Source organism: Dipodomys spectabilis, unplaced genomic scaffold (genome assembly GCF_019054845.1).
Source record: "Dipodomys spectabilis isolate Male_0828 unplaced genomic scaffold, ASM1905484v1 ptg000258l, whole genome shotgun sequence".
Lineage (NCBI taxonomy): Eukaryota > Metazoa > Chordata > Mammalia > Rodentia > Heteromyidae > Dipodomys > Dipodomys spectabilis.
The window spans coordinates 2,753,408-2,761,420 of NW_024870935.1; the positions used below are offsets into that span (position 1 = coordinate 2,753,408).

The window sequence follows — 8,013 nt, forward strand, 5'->3', positions numbered from 1 at the left end:
AACCTATGCAGAAACTCAGACTTGCTCTGAAACTGCAGCTACAGACTGACACAGGCAGATATGCTCCACTTTCTCTCCTCTTTTTAGTCTTTCCTTCTTCCTTCATTCTGGGTTGTTTTTATGATAACACCTAAATTTTTGGAAAAGTTGCACAAAAGATTCCAAACACAGGGTGACATTGATCAAGGTGAATTGTATTCAGAAACTGCTTTGCTGAAATACAACTCCTTTGTATGAATACTTAAATAATAATGATAAATGATACAGAAAATCTAAACTAATTTAAAAACATATATTCTGGCCAGACACTGGTGGCTCACCAGTGATCCTAGCTTTTCAGGAGACTGAGATCTAAGAATCATGGTTTGAAGGTAAGCCAGGCAAGAAATGTCCATAAGAGACTCTAATTTCTAATTAACCACCAGAAAAGCTAGAGGTGGAGCTATGGGTCAAGTGGTAGAGTTCCAGCCTTGAGCAAACATACTCAGGTACAGTGCCCAGTCCCTGAGTTCAAGCCCCAGGACTGACACAAACTAAAACCAAAAAGATTCTGAATGTAAAAGTTTAGGCCAAAATGTAACAGGTCTTCAATATGTTAAGTCAAAATGTGACAGATCTTCCTTAAACTACTGACTCCATAGAGAAGCAAAATGTTCTCAACCCACCTCATGAAACCACTGTAAGTTTTTTTCTTTTATAATATATACACTTAAATAGTATCATATATATATATATATTTAAAGATTTTAAAGCTGCATTCTTAGGAAATGAATTGTATAATGGATTTCCTTAAAATAGAAAATATACGTGATATTTGAAAAACAATCTTTGGATATTTTCTTTCTGCTGATTGCCTCCTGAACTCATTCTCATCGCTGCCAATCTCATTTTCCAGTAATCCGCGATTGATCTGTGACAGCTTAGAATTAAAAGATGCAGAAAAAAGAATAACTACATTTTCTTAGAAGCATTCATAAGAACTATCTGTAGCTTCACTTTGCTGAGAAATGAGTCTCTTAAAAGTTAAGCAGTTTGACCAAGGTGACACTAGGAAGTGGCCTGACTGCTACCTTGCTTTATCTGTCCTTCCCAGGGCTGTGCAGCTCCAAACAACATGAAGAGATGCCACATGCCAAAACATAGAGGGCCTCATTGTTTCTGCCACTTCTGCTCTCTGCAAGTGATAGACTGAAAAATCGCTTTAAAAATACCTGTGCATTATGAAAAACAGCCAGCATACATTTAGAATTCAGCAGGTGAAATTCTCCTGAGAAATCAGACTGCTCTATTTAGTGTCTCAGCAACTGAAAACTGAGAGTGTCCTCCAAACTCAATCTCTCTCTCTCTCCCCTCTCTCTGTGACCTCTTATTCATCACGGTAAGGATGGGAACCAAGGAAGAACTTAGAAATGCTATTATAATATGTAAAATAATTTATTCAGTATTAACTGGGCATAAAACTACAGTTATTAAAACAATGTGATACTAGAACAAGAATAGACAGGCTGATTAATGAAATAGTAAAATTACAATCCAGGAATAATATTTTTAAATTAGTGCAAAGCTGACATTTCAGTCCACCAAAGTAAAGATAAACTTCCTAATGGTCCTTGGTTAATTTTCTGACTATCGAAAAAAAAACCCCTAAGACATCTATATCACAATTACTAAATTGGATTCCATGAATGTTAAAGCTGATTTGATAGAATCAGTGTTGTCAGATGCTTTAGCCAACGAGTACAGAAACCTTAACAATGTGCTTGTGTTTTTACATTAACAGATGCTCATGATATCACTATTTATTCCAACAATAATGGAAGGTTAATGATGTGATAAATGTCAGATATCATGGTCTTGGACCAAGTATGATGTATTTGTGTAAAAAATGGACACTCTTCTATCATGCTGAGAGGCAAGGAACATGAATTGCCTTCCAACTAAAAACTAGAACCAATATTTTAATGAAAAATAAACAGTATGTATGAAGTATAATATTGTAAACTACTACATACTTCTTGAGACCAGAAAGGGCACCTTTGATAGTTTTGCCTATAATACTCAGCACTGTAGCTTATATTATTAGGCACACAGTATATATGTGAGGATATCATTCCACCATTTTTAAGAGTATATTTAAGTTAACTTAAATATCTAGTTGCAAAGGCAAGCACAGCAATCTATCTGTAAGTCATACATATTTGTTCACTGGCTTTAGCAATGACTTGTTAATGTTCTAAAGCTAACCCTTTACTCAAAGTGGTTTTGTTTTCCTAACTGGCATATGAGCTTATAGACTGTAACTGTTTAATATTATGATCTGCTTCCAGTCCAACTGTAAACCAATGAATCAGAATAACTAAGTACAAGGTAGGCATACTCTCTTCTCTCTCTTCTCCAACAGATGTAGCCCAAGGAAAATTTTTCCCATGCCAAGTTTTGGAGAAGGTTTTATTATTCCAAGCTTTGCTGTAAGTGAAGAATCGAACTCAGTATTATTCTATTACATTATGCATGAGCCTTTCAGAGAAGTAGTGCATTTTTATCTGCCTGTGCTCTCTGTAGGAGATGGAGTAGAAGAAAAAGAATAATTCCTCAGTAGTTGTATGGCATGAATTACGATTATCTTGTTCAGTGCTTCAATATTCAAAGCCTTACATGCAGATGGCAGATGGCTTATTTTTGAAAAAGTGAACCAAACCCCCAGACCCCTAGCAGCTAGGTGGCTGTAACAAACACTGTCAAGTAGTAAAGAACATCAGGACATGATTCTAACATACCCGTGCACATGTACATACATACAGATGTATGTACACATTATAGCACCACAGAAAATATCTGCGCAGTCTCGAGAAAAGATCCAAGAAAATGTCCTGTTACAAAGGCAAGCATAGCAATACATATTTGTTACCTGGCTTGGTACATTAAGGTTTATGTTAAATCTTAGCACTGTATTTAAAAAAAAAAAGGACTAGGTGGACTGTAGCTGCTCAAAACATTTGAGCTTAATTCAAAATGATTCCAAGTGTCAATGAGAACTTGAGCCTCATGAACTGAAGAGGCCTACTAACCCTCTTGCTCACCAAATACGGGCCGGTTGCCATTCCTGTATCACCACAGCCAGCCAACGCTAGTGAGTCAGCAATGAGCAATCCCTCACCACTACACTAGCATGGGAGCACTTCCTGTTGGAAAGCAAGGAGTCTCTGCAGGGGTACACAACACACACCAGCACAGGCCTCAGGAAAACTTCTCTCTCACAGAGAAAAAGCCCTGAATAATAGGTAGCAGGTCCAAGTTTAACAAAGATGAAGCATTAAAAAGAACATGATTTGGTAATCTAATCCTGTGTTTACTCAAAAATGGTGACCATAGAAGATGATGGTAAGCAAAATGAACCCCAAGATATGGACACAAGAGGTCTGTCTTTATTGTTATTGTTTTAAATGTACCATGTGATTTTAATTTTTGGTGTTGTTGTTTCCATGGTACGTTCTCTCCCCTGTGGCATATCATCCCCTGTTGTTGCTGAACTCCATTTTGATGCCCTGCGTCTTGTATATCCATAAGTCTAATCTGGGGAGGGGAAACAAGGACACAGGATGACCCACTGCAACAAGGACACCCACAGGACAGTACACTGGAAACAAACTTTACAACTTCCGGTGGCCAGGGGGGAGGGAGAAGGGGGAGGAGTGGGGGCTTGGGGGAGGAAAGGATAGTGGGACAAAAACAAGGAAGGGAAGGGGTAACAATTCTCGACAAGTAATGTACTCATTGCCTTACTCATGTAACTATAACCCCTCTGTACAATATCTTAACAATAAAATTTTTAAAAAGTGGGTTGATTTCTATGCTGTTCTAAAAATAGGAGACTACTATCAAGATGCAAAATTATTTCACTTAAATTGATTTTTGTTATCTGATCATTGATACATTTACTATTGATGTGAAATTGTGTTGGTAAAGTTCATGAACTTATCATGTTAAGGGTTTAGGAACACAAGGCAAAAGCACAGATCTGATAAACAAACAAACAAACTGATTAGACTGGTGGTTTACACCTGTAAGCTTATCTATTCAGGAGGTTGAGATATGGATGATTGTGCTTCAGAGCAAACTCAAACATAAAAGTATGGTAGACTTCCATCTCCAAAATAACTGCAAAAACCCAGGCTAGAGGCTCAAGTGGTAGAGATCCAGCCAAGCAGGTTAAGAGGTCCTTAATTCAAATGCTAGTACAAACAAATTAACAGATTGTGGGGTTGAATCCAAATTCTCATTAAACCAAGAAGCTGACCCATTAGATATGTGATATACACACTCATAGTTGGGTTAAACAGAGGAATATCTGTAGAATAGGTAGCAGACCTGGATATGTTCAGGTCTGGAAAGTATCTTAACTGCATATATTGGCTTAATTATAGAGTAGCAGAGATGTTAGGGCCTATTTAAACCCTTAAAATTCAATAAAACGTAACTAAGTTGTGGGGAGTGTGCATTTGGAACCACTTGCAGAGCGGTGATAAGTGCAATCCTATTATGAGGAGAACACATATTAGAATTCCTGTGGATGTGACATGTGACTCTGTGAGTGGTCATCGGTTATTTATCCGAGGGGCTGTATGGCTTCTTGCTTGCTGAAGATGTACAGTCCTTAGTTTCCAAGCAGCTAAGAATTTTAAGGAGCTTGTAAGTTAACAGTAAATAAAAATTAAGTGCTTATAGAAATAAAAGTACAAAGCAGGGGTTGAGCAGTCAAAACTGCATTGAGTCATTAAATATGAACAGGAAATACTCAACAGAGTATGTGAGGAGATCTTCCACTTAGGACAAGAACATATTGTTCATGTTAGTGTGCATGTATCCTTATTGTTTCCTTCCTTTCTTAACTGTTCAACCTACACTTTCTAGCTACACAAAGTGCTTATGGAAGCAATAGTAACCATTACTATGGTATTGAATTCGTATGGACTGGCTGATATGTGTGTGATCTGAATTGTGTAATCTACACCCACTCATTATGTTTCCTTCACTGTAGTATAGATAATAATAATGATCCTCATTTTTACCATTTGGCTTGAATGCAATTGTGCACAAAAAGTATACTTCCTACCATGTATAGAGCAAATAAAATTCTATTTTTAACCGGGGAAAATAAAACTGTGTGTGTAGTAAGACAAAAGAAAAAAGGGAAGTAAATGAAGTCATACTAATTCCCCTAACACTATTACTCCACACCAATTTGGCAACAGTTGTTTTTTTCCAATCCCCCTACAGAGTCACTTGGTGCTCAGAAATGATCCAGAAAACCAGCACAGGAGCCAGGAGCAGATTTCAGAGGGAAATTGGCAAAGTGCTATGAAGAGCCTGAGTGTGAATGTTCCTGAGCTTAGGAGAGCTTTTGAGTTCATACCAGAGCCAGCTGTTTTCATTGCTGTGCCTCTTGTTTATTAAACAGGAACAGAGAAGCTACGATTTACATTTTCTCGACATGTATCACCAGAGCACTGATGGATTTTCTTAATCTGCTCCACCATGTCTCCCACGTGTCATTCTTTGTTTTACCATGGCAAACCCTAGCTGTGATTCTCTCTCTCACATGATTGATGTAGAGTGCTACACTTTTTATTTCAAACTTTTTCTAAAGAACCTTTCAGAAAAAATCTGGGGAATGTAACATAGAGAAAAATTCATGAAACCCCAATACATGTTTATTTTTCAGGTAGCTTAAAATGTCTATGAACCTTCTAGAAAAATGTTTGTTTTCTATTGTGAAATTAGCCATAAAATATGAAATTCAAATCTTGTGCACATTATTCAATTCATTACACTCTTGTGTTAATTACCATGGAATCCAAGGGCTGTCTTTGCTACCTACCTAATGTAATGTACTAAACCATGCCAACTTAGTAAATCAACAAATAACTCATGTTTTCTTACTGAATTCACACAACTATAAGAAAATCTTTTTGCTCTTACAAGCACATAATGAGCTGAGAAGATGAATGCATTTCCCATATTTATTACAATGCACTACATCTTTAATTCTTCTGTATGTCATACAAGAAGAAAAGCTACTAAAAATCAATATAACTGTGTTTATATGAGAATGTTTCTATAGTTTGGACCTTAAAGGCCTCAAAGGCCTATGTGAAAAGCTGAGTCACCAGCCTGTGTTGCTGCGGGATATGGTACACTCAAGAGGTTAAGGCATAATGAGAGGAAGTTAGGTCATTGAGGGATACATCCCTCAAAGCATTGCCATTTTCACCTCCCAGCTACTGAGGTGAAGACCCCTGCCCCCGCCCCCGCCTCATGCTCCCACCACCATGCCTGAGAAGCTCTTTTCTAACGTTTTACTGTACTTCTCTGTCTGGTCCCAAGTTTATTTTTCAATCCAAACTTGCAGTGATTAGCTGATGACAAATAAATGAGAACATCAGATTTTTCTGATTGAATTACGGTAACACATATTGGCATCTCAACAAGGGTGAAGATTGAAAACTGGATTCTGGAACATTTGAGGACTTTCCCATTAAGCAATTTTCCACTCTTCAATCCATCTGTACCAAATTGTTATTGACTGCAGGGCAGAATGGCCTAACCAATTTCACAGAATTACTTTTTGGTATATGGATTACAACAGCATATTTTATCAAATATCCTAGTGTCTAGGACAAAGGAAGAAAAGCAGCTGGGATAGTAGTATCATGTCATAAAGTCAAGATATTTGTGTCATGATTTGCCTTTTAGAAGACACTAGGCCTACTTTTTCATATTTGGTCTCTTACAAGTTCATGTGAAAGTGGTAGACACACCTGTGATTTTTAATTTACAGTTTCCAAAATTCTCTTAACTTCATTATTACTTTATCACTCATTCAACACTTTAACCTAGGATGGGTTACCACTTCTACCCCTACCAGAAAAAAATCTTTACAAAAAATCTCTGCTTTTTACGTGTCATCCTTGCGCAGAGGCCATGCTAATCTTCTCTGTATCGTTCTAATTTTAGTATATGTGTTGCCAAAGCAAACACAAATCTCTGCTTTTTAAAATGAGTTACTTTCCTATTTATGTCAGAAAAATGACTCAAAAGTAACAAAATGTTTGGTGTGTAAATGTCTAGGAAATCTAACATAAACTGTAATTTTCAGGTTAGGCAATTATTATTGCTATGCTATAGTAATAAACAACAATAAAATGTACAAGACCATATAGATAAAAATGTTATTACTATGACTGTTTTTTTTTTACATAAACTCTGTCACAAGCTTATTTGATTTTTCTGACCAATTGTTTCCAAATACCCATGTACATCGATGTTGCCCAGATTTGGAGATTTTTTTCTTCCATGTCAATGTGAGGTCTCCATCCTTCACCAGCAAAGGGGTGAAGAGGTGTTAGAGAGCCGTGGTTAAGCTTTAATTGCTTCAGCCTATGGAATATATTCACAGACATCATTGGAATGAATGGAGTGTGGAGTAAGGGAATCTACATTTGAGGGGTATCTCTGTCTCCTGTCATATCTTTTTATTTCCTTCAACCTTCTTAAATATCTTTAAGTGGCTGCAGAAAGGAGTTGCCATTTGACACAGCAGTTTCTGGATACAATGCATCTTGATAAATGTCACCCTTTCCCTTTGCACCCCTTCCCTCGCTTTTCTTAATTTGGAAGGATAGACATTTAATTCATGGCTGCATCCTTCTCCTCTTCATTCTTCTCCCCATCTTCCAATGACCCCCTCAACCCTTTCAAGAACTTGTTTCCTGGTGTTCACTTTGTTCAACTTTGACTTTGCCTTCCTGTATTTGAGTTTTCCCTTGAATCTAACATATTTCAGTTAACACATTTATCTATACATGCACCCAATGTATTTACTTATAAATTAATCTACCACGTTCACCTGCTCTCAGCTCTCGGCTATGTTACCCATGCTTTCCTCCCACAGGGAAGCACGACATTTTGGCCCATCCTAAGGATCTGACACATACCTGTTAAATAAATAATCTA

At 37.2% G+C, this 8,013-nt stretch overlaps 1 non-coding gene across 1 annotated transcript; it reads right to left on the reverse strand.

The window, feature by feature from the left end:
* Nucleotides 1–6,927: 6,927 nt before the first annotated feature.
* Nucleotides 6,928–7,038, reverse strand: LOC122125049. Its single transcript, XR_006150714.1, has one exon. It is a non-coding gene; the product is annotated as a U6 spliceosomal RNA (small nuclear RNA).
* Nucleotides 7,039–8,013: the final 975 nt, after the last annotated feature.